Source organism: Peromyscus maniculatus, chromosome 15 (assembly GCF_049852395.1).
Source record: "Peromyscus maniculatus bairdii isolate BWxNUB_F1_BW_parent chromosome 15, HU_Pman_BW_mat_3.1, whole genome shotgun sequence".
NCBI lineage: Eukaryota > Metazoa > Chordata > Mammalia > Rodentia > Cricetidae > Peromyscus > Peromyscus maniculatus.
In genome coordinates, this window is record NC_134866.1 from 42654530 (window position 1) to 42664078 (window position 9549).

Genomic DNA, 9549 nt, shown 5'->3' on the forward strand with positions numbered 1-9549 from the left:
GCAGAGGCAGGCAGATCTCTGAGTTTGAGGCCAGTCTGGTCCACAAAGTGAGTTCCAGGACAACCAGCACCACACAGAGAAACCCTGTCTCAAAAACAAAACAGCAGCATCAGCAACAACAACAAACCAGAAAGAAAGGGAGGGAGGGAGGAAGCAAGTCTACAAAACTATTGGGAATGCAACCGTAATGCCCATGAACCACAAGGACGGCCAGCATGGTGTGATAATCCTAAGAGGGCAATAGTGGCACTCCTATCCTAGCAGTAACCAACAGCTCTCTAACTGGGTGTAGGGCACACTCAACAGGAAGACACTTACGGTTGGTACTGGAAACCTAGTCAGCTGTCCTGGGCTAGTGAGGTCATGGACTGTAGTGGGTAGCTCTGTTCCAGCTTTGACCTGGAAGTACTACCCCCATTGAGGCTTCCGTAACTGTCACGCCTACAAGGCAGGGCCAAGACAGGAGCCCTTAAGACCTGAGATCTGGATGTGCTGGCTCTCTTGGTTCCTGGATCCTGGATCCTGGACTCTGGAGGTAGACTGAGCAGAGTTTTCCAGAGAACACCGATGGACTGCACTACACCTTCCCCAGACCCTGTAACCTATCCCTTCACTTGTAAGTTACCCCACAAAATAAACCTTCTTTTTAACTATGTGGAGTTGCCTTAATACTACAACCAATAATGGACCTTAGAGGAGAACCAGCACTTCACTAAATCAGCATAATTCCTAACTGTGTTCTAAATACTTATCTTTATGCCCACACGTGTGTAGCTCTCACACCTCAACAAAGAACCTGCTTTTTTGCAATAGATGAAGATTCCCATAGAAAACCACAGCTAGTTAAAATGCAGAGAACAAGTAGACATGGGGTACCCAGCCCCAATTGATAATGTCTACAACACAACTGCACCTAAAGTTTAGGAAACATTGTTGAAGAGAGGGAGGAAAGATTGGAAGAGCCAGAGGAACAGGAAACACGCTGATTATGTATTGAGGAAATGACAGAGAAGCTTCACCCACGATACCACAAGAGCTGAACAAGTGCACACTAATAGACACACTGACATAAGAGGGGAGATCTCACGGGCCCAACCCCCAGACAAACTAACATAAAAGAACCCCAGGCAACTGAAGAATCCTGAGAGCAGGAGACACAGTCTTGGGGGCGGGGGTGCCTAAGTGTTTATCCAAATGGTCAGCCCCTAAATCACAAGTAACACTAAATAGAATGAGTAGCTTGTATTTATATATTTAATCATTTATATATGTACTGATAGACAAAAGAGCTCATAATTTCAAGAGGGAAACAAGCTGAGGTTCCATGGGAGGGATTGAAGAGAGGGAAGGAGAGGGGAAATGGTGTGATTTTTAATTTTTAAAAATTAAGTGACTATTGGGAATGCCCACAGGTGGGTTTATAATAATGGAGGCAGCTTCCAGAGCTGACCAAAATAGTGTGGTTCCCTCTTGTCCTAGTAATAAGGTATTTGTGTTGGGTTCCCCTGAACCACCTCTGAAGAACACAGATGTAGGGGTGATTGTCTGTGCTTCACCCCTGAAACACCACCCCTAGAAGGCAGCAGGTAACTGCTAGGTACCTGCCCCCACCCACGGCATGGCCAAGTCGGGACCCCTTAAGACAGGAGATGGGAAGATGGGTATGTGCTCATTCTCTTGGCTACCTCATGATCCTGGATGCTGGATTGCAGACCAAGTCAGAGTTCTCCAGAGAACCACATTGGACTGCGCCGCACCTCTCCTGGATCCTGTAACCGATCCCTTTGCCGGTTGTAAGTCACCCCAAAATAAACCTCTTTTGACTATCAGATAAACTCCGTGGAATTGCCTTGTTAATTGCCGCTTTACACGGTCTTAGAAGGATGACACAGAGCTTAGGGAGTTTGGGTGTCCTGCTGTTTTCACTGTTTCTTTCTGGGTTTTTTTTTTTTTTTTTTTGGTTTTTGAGACAAGGTCTCACTATACAGCCCTGGCTAGCCTGGAACTCACTATGTAGACCAGGCTGGTCCAAATGTACAGGGACCCTCCTGCCTCTGCCTCCCAAGTGCTGGGATTACAAGCATGTACCACCATTCTCAACTGAGAACACAGAAGTAAAGCAAAGAAAATGTCTTATTGTTTCTAACTGCACAGCTGGATTATTTGATCTATCCTGTTAAGGAAAGGTATGGCTCATACAAATTAGTTGATGGCGTCTGATTGACTAGCTTTAAACTTATTTTCTGTAATACAAACACAAGTAGCTTGAGTTTCTAAAAATTTAAAGTGTTTGGTCTCACTCATTAAAAATATAATCAATTGCCGGGCGGTGGTGGCGCACGCCTTTAATCCCAGCACTCGGGAGGCAGAGCCAGGCGGATCTCTGTGAGTTCGAGGCCAGCCTGGGCTACCAAGTGAGTTCCAGGAAAGGCGCAAAGCTACACAGAGAAACCCTGTCTCGAAAAACCAAAAAAAAAAAAAAAAAAAAAAAAAAATATAATCAATTGCCGGGTGGTGGTGGTGGTGGCGGCGGCGGCGGCGGCGGCGGCGGCGGCGGCGGCGGCGCACACCTTTAATCCCAGCACTCGGGAGGCAGAGCCAGGTGGATCTCTGTGAGTTCGAGGCCAGCCTGGGCTACCAAGAGAGTTCCAGGAAAAGTGCAAAGCTACACAGAGACACAGAGAAACCCTGTCTCAAAAAACCAAAATAATAATAATAATAATAATAATAATAATAATAATAATAATAAATTAAAATATAACATCAGAATCAAAAAGCCCAATAAGTGTATAAAAAGTCATACTTGGTGGTGGTGTACACCTTTAATCCCAGCACTCAGGAGGCAGAGGCAGGTGGATCTCTGTGAGTTTGAGGTTAGCCTGGGCTACAGAGCGAGTTCCAGGACAGCCAGAGCTGTTACACAGAGAAACCTTGTCTCAGGAAACAAAACAAAAAGATGAAATTAGTCAATGGCTAAAGTATTTATTGCCATTATTTTTATTCAGTTGTATCTCTTATCATTGTAATGAACATATTTAGAGAACAAAATTGGCCAGGTGAGATGGCTCAGTGGGTTAAAAACCCTCTGCCATGCAAGGCGGGACACCAGAGTTTGGTTCCCAGAGCCACAGTGGAAGGAAGGAACCAACTCCTAATGTCTCTCTTCTGACCTCCACGGGGTGTGTTCCAGTGCTCACACGTACATGCACATCCAAATCACACATACATATACACATCCATACATACATACATGTGAAACATACTCACATATACATCATAAACACACACATCATACACACACATACATCACTCACACGCATACATCACACACACACATACATCATTGTGGTGTTAATCTAATTGTACTGAAATGTGATTTTGATTGTATGTTAATAAATAAAGTTGCCCAGGGGTCAGAGCTATTAGAGCCATAGACAGAGTCTGGCGGTGGTGGCGCACGCCTTTAATCCCATAGATCTCTGTGTGTTCAGGGATACAGCCAGCATTGGAGACATACGCCTTTAAGGCCTGGGGAGCTGTACATACAGACAGGGACGAGGCAGTCACGTGTTTGGGTTTACAACCAATGAGAAGGCAGAACAAAAGACTATGAAAAGACGGACAGACAGGAAATAGGTCTCTTTCAGGAAGCTAGGAACATGCAGGAGGAAGGGTGAGATTTTAGCTCTGAGCTCTGACCTCTCGGCTTTCTCTTTTATATTGGTTCTGTGTTTCTTATTTAATAAGATGGTTGGTTACATCTACACATCATACACACACATACATCATACACACATACATCATACACGCAAACACATCATACATACAAAGCATACACACACATTATACGCACATCATACACAATAAAATATTTTCTAAAAAGAACAAAACTGACCTATAATACTCTATAATTTCTGATTAAAAATATTTCACTTTTATTTTATTATTAATGAAGTAAGCCATACTTGAGAAAACATTTCTCCTTGATTTTTGTTTTAATATCTTTATCACCTTATATGGAAAACTAAGGCCTTTTCAAAGATTAAAACCTGGTCTTTTTATCCTTTTAATATGAAATATGGTTTGGAGACAGGAGAAAATGTGAGGCATGTAAGTACAATTTTAAACTTTGTGGTAAGAAAATTAAAATAGGTGAAATTAAGTATATATGTTCATCTTAGTATATCATTCCTACATGTGATCAACATAAAATTATTGAGGTATTTCAGATCCTCTAACTCCTATTCCCACTATACCTGTAGCACATCTCAGATCACGCCATCTGCAAGTCAAGCATCTAGGTAGAGGCCAGGGCACCACAGGACTGTGCTGCCCTTACGGTACTGGGGGCTCCTCCCTTCTCCTCCCCTGGTTATTTAATCTAGCCTCATTCCTCGGTTGTTCATCCTTGGGTTCAGGCACTACAAAAAGTGAGTAACTTCTTAGTTCTGTTATTGATCTGAAACGATAGGAAAGGTCCTTATGGAGCCTGGTTAAAAGGATAAAACAATGGAGGAAGACTGTCAATCACTTGGCCATACGGAGATCTCATTATTTACATGTGATTTTCTGAGTGTGGTGTTCCAAACCACATTCGGGATTGTATGCATTTTCATTTGCAGTCAGATTTTTCTTCAATATCATTCTTTTAAAACTGAAGGCTCAGAGACTGGTCTTCTGCAGGGAGGACAGCCAGGGTGACAGACAGCTGACCCTGCCATGGCAGTGCACACAGACACTCTCCTTCTTCCACCTGCTCCTCAGGTACTTGATCCCAGGCCGCATGCGCAGTGAAGTCACAGAGCACACGGCTTCCCTGAAGGTGGTTCCGTGAGCTCAGGGAGCAGTTAGCCCCACTCAATAGCTTATTCAGGATTTCTCCGACTCTTAACAGGTTCCTAAAGTGCAATGTACACATCTAAGGTACTCTGGTACTTTTAATCATTTTAATTGCCCCCCCCTTTCATTCTTTTCCTTTCCTTTTGGAAACCAAACAAATTGTTTGTAATGAGCCCATTGGCTTCTTGTTGCTGTTGTTGGGTGCTGGGGATCAAACCCATAGCCTCATGTCTGCTCGATGCATGCTCTACCACTGAGCTACACCTTCCCCCGCCCACCATTAACTCCTGAGTGAGAATTTTACTAATATATCATTTTCCTTAAAGAATCTAAAACTTGCCAGGTGGTGGTGGCACACGCCTTTACTCACAGCACTCAAGAGGCAGAGGCAGGTGAATCTCTGTGAGCTTGAGTCCAGCCTGATCTACAGAGCGAGTTCCAAGACAGCCAGGAATGAATACTCACAGAGAAACTCGGTCTCAAAAAACAAAAACAAAATTTAATCAGATGCTATGGTCAAACACTGTAAGAAGCACTTTTATTTTATTTTGTGTCCAGACCGGGTTTCTCTGGGTAGCTCTAGCTGTCCTGGACCTGACTCTGTAGATCAAACTGGCCTCTGATTCACCTGCCTCTGTCTCCCAAGTACTGATATTAAAGGCGTGCACCGCCACCTGCTAAGCACGCTTAAGTAATTTATGGCCTCAGATTAGAATCTGACCCTGTCTGCATCAGTGATGGAATGGTTTTTTTGTTTGTTTGTTTGTTTGTTTTGTTTTGTTTTGTTTGTTTTTTTTTTTTTTTTGGTTTTTCGAAACAGGGTTTCTCTGTGTAGCTTTGTGCCTTTCCTGGAACTCACTTGGTAGCCCAGGCTGGCCTCAAACTCACAGAGATCCGCCTGCCTCTGCCTCCCGAGTGCTGGGACTAAAGGCGTGCGCCACCACCGCCCGGCCCAGTGATGGAATGTTTTTAAAGTGAGTGTGTGTGTGTGTGTGTGTGTGTGTGTGTGTGTGTGTGTATCATAGCTCCAATTTACTTAATTACCTGATTTTTCTAGAAAAATAATGGCATAAATATTCCTTTTGGGAATAGTATATAAGAAGATAAGCTTTTGGTTATTAATTGGAGAGTTTTAAAAGAGCCTTTATTTTGTTACCTGCTGTAGGAATGAAGAGTGGCAGGGAAGGAGGGAGGAAAGTAATAAAAGGAAAAATAGAAAGAGAAGAACGTCTAACCAAAGACATTGTTTTTATCACCACCGGCCCCTGGGCTCAGACTGAGCAAGGTATAAGGAAACTGAGATGCTTCGTCATCAACCATGGAAAGATATAATTCAAGCAACCTAAATGTTTGCAATTATCTCACTGTTCAAAAAGCTAAAATTATCCCAACTCACATCAGTAATCCCAGCCCTTAGGAGTCAGAGGCAGGAGGATAGCCAGCCACGCTACATAAAGAGTTTAAGGCCAGACTAGATAACTTGAGAGAGCCTGCCTCAAAGGGAAAAAAAAAATGTTTACACCATTAGAGAAGCCTCACTTGTACAGCAGACCTCAGTTTGAGACAAAGTAATTTAAATACATGTATCCGGTGTGTTGTGGATACTGGTGCTCTTAGCTTCAAGGTGGAGATTCTTCTCCCCCACACCCTTTGGTTTTTCGAGACAGTTTCTCTGTGTTGTTGTGGTGCCTGTCTTGGATCTCACTCTGTAGACCAGGCTGGTGTTGAACTCACAGAGATTCGCCTGGCTCTGCCTCCTGAGTACTGGGATTAAAGGCGTGCGCCGCCACCACCGTCCATCCCGGCAGAGATTCTTAAAGCTTTATCTACATCGCAGTACTGAGACCTCACCCCTCAGCTGCTCCACAAGATCATCACACTTAAAGGAAACACCGCCTATTTGACTGCTCCAGTAAGCACATACCTGAATAAACACAGAAACCCCAGGTTAACATTTTCCATGCAGTACAAGTTAGCAAGTGGGTTATAATTGCAACACAATCGTGTTGACTTTTCGGTAATATTATCCACAAGGACCTGATTTACTAGAGGAGAACAGGGGAGGACAGCCCTCAAATTCCTCTTCATGGGAATAGGAAACAGTAGCAGCACGCTAGAGAAGTCTGCAGCAGCACACCTGTCCGTTCCTTCAGACGTTTATAAAGATAAAACAGTGGCCCGAGACAGCACCTCTGCCTGGTCCTATCAGATGCCACACACTCCCGTTAAAATAAACACACACACACACACACACACACACACACACACACACACACACACACACACACCTATTCAAATAGCACCCACTACAGAGCGACAAGAATGTCCTAGGCTGGGGATCTCGCTCCGAGGTAGAGCACTTGGCAAGGCCCTGGGACTGATTCCCAGCTCTGGAAAAGATCCATTTTCCTTTGGGAGCATTGAGAGGAGGAGGGAAGAGAAGATGTTTAGTGTCACACCTCCAACTCCCACAGACTGTGAGAGTGACAAAATGAGACACAAAGCCCCGGGGATAGTCGGGGTTTTTATATATATAAAGCCATTTTAAACTTTCCCTTCAAGCTAAATAGTTTCCATTCCAATTTCTCAATTCTTTGTTTACTGTCCTCTTTTAAATCCTCAGCTTTCAATATTTATCTTAGATTACATAACTGAAAACTACATCACCATTCTAAAGGTGGCGCAAATGGTCAAATTTTGGAAGAATATCTTATTTTTATTTCCTAGCGTTTTCTTCCCTTTTGGAAAAAAAAAAACAGCTGCAGAAAATGTTAACGATTCAGTGCTTATTTGTTAAAATACTCAACCACATAGTACTGGTTAAATGAGTTGTTCTGGGGTAGCCAAAGCATTTGTTGTCCAAGCAGAAGGACTGGGATTCTGATTCCCAGAGCCCATGAAAATGCCAAGTAGACATGGCAGTGACCCATAATTCCAGCACGCAAACTGCAGAGGCAGGGTTCACGGAGCAAGCTGCCAGCAAAGATACTTAGATCGACTGTTGCTACCGTCTGCCAAGGTCTGGGTTCAATAACAGACTCTGCCTCAATTAACAAGAGGGACGAAAATCAAGGAAGGCTTCCTAACATTAGCCTCAAGGCTCCACTACAGGCCCACACGTGTGCACATGTGTACTCTCACAGATCTGAACACAGCATACACACTTTCTCCTCATTCATGATCAGGAATTTGGCTGGTTCTTGATTGCCAAAAACTCCTTTGATTTTCATGATTTTGCTTTTAACATGGATATTTATCTGGTTGCTGTGTGTGTGTGTGTGTGTGTATGTGTGTGTGTGTGTGCATGAGATGGTGTATATGTGTTGATATGTACATGTGGGTGTGTGCATATGCCCATGAGTGTACATGTGGAAGTGAGAGATTGACATTAGGTATCTTTTTTTTTTATTTATTTAAAGATTTATTTATTTATTATGTATACAAAAGAGGGCGCCAGATCTCATTACAGATGGCTGTGAGCCACCATGTGGTTGCTGAGAATTGAACATGGAACAAAGTCCTGAAATGTGAAAAATAAAACTAAGATGTGAATTATGATTATGATTTTTAAAGGCAAAATGCTTATTTCAAATGGGGAAATGGAAAATTTCTCAATATTTTACTTCTTGAAGCTATATTAAAGAATAAACCATAAGGTCACAATTGGGAGAATTGTTTTTGATGAGGTGAGACTCAAAAGATAGTCTGACAATGGATCTAAATAAAGATTAGGGTGTACCCTAGTGTTGATTTGAATAGGAAATGTGTTTGGTTTTCTTGTTTTTGTTTGTTTGTTTGTTTGTTTGTTTTTCAAGACAGGGTTTCTCTGTCATATAGCTCTGGCTAGCCCATAACTTGCTCTGTAGACCAGGCTGGCCTCAAACCCAGAGACCTGCCTGCCTCTACTTCCTGAATACTGGGATCAAAGAAGTTCGCACTACCACCCGGCTGTGTTTGAATAATTAGTCCCCACTTGGCTGCTGCTGTTTCAGAAGGCCATGGAGCCTTGGGAGAGAACATGCCTTGCGGATTACAGCCCAACGCCCTCTCTTTCTGTCAGACTCCTTCCTGGTTCCTCTCCTGTTCCTCTGAGATGTGAGGAGGCTCAGCCACAGGAAGTCCCCGGCGCCTTTGGACCACCTGCTTCTGTGTCTTTCCTACACCCTCCAAATGTGCGCCAAAATGACATCTCCTCCTTTAAGGCTGCTTCTTGAAGCCAGGCACACGCCTTTAATCCTGGCACTTGGGAGGGAGAAGCAGGCAGATCTCTAAGTTCCAGGCCAGCCTGGTCTGAAAGAGTGCTCCACCACCACCTGGCGGGAGGTGGATCCTTGATGAGGAAGTAGGTTGTTTAAGGTTCATAGAAGTCCAGCACTGCTTCTAGCCCTAGGAGCCTGTCCTCTCCCCTCCCCTCCCCTCCCCTTCCTTCCCCTTCCCTTCCCCCCTCTTCCCTTTCCCCTCTTTTCTTCCCCCCTCTTCCCTTCCCCTTCTTCCCTTCCCCCCTCTTCCCTTCCTCCCTCTCCCTTCTCTTCCTTCCCCCCTCTTCCCTTCCCTCCTCTTTCTCACTTCAACTCTTCCCCCCCACTTCTCCCCCCCATTTCAGTCTGTTCTGCTGAAATGTGGCTAGTGAGGAATCCCAAATCATGCTCTCGCCATAGCCACCTACCACGATGCCCCGATAGTTTGTTTTGGTTCAGACTGTGAACTAAA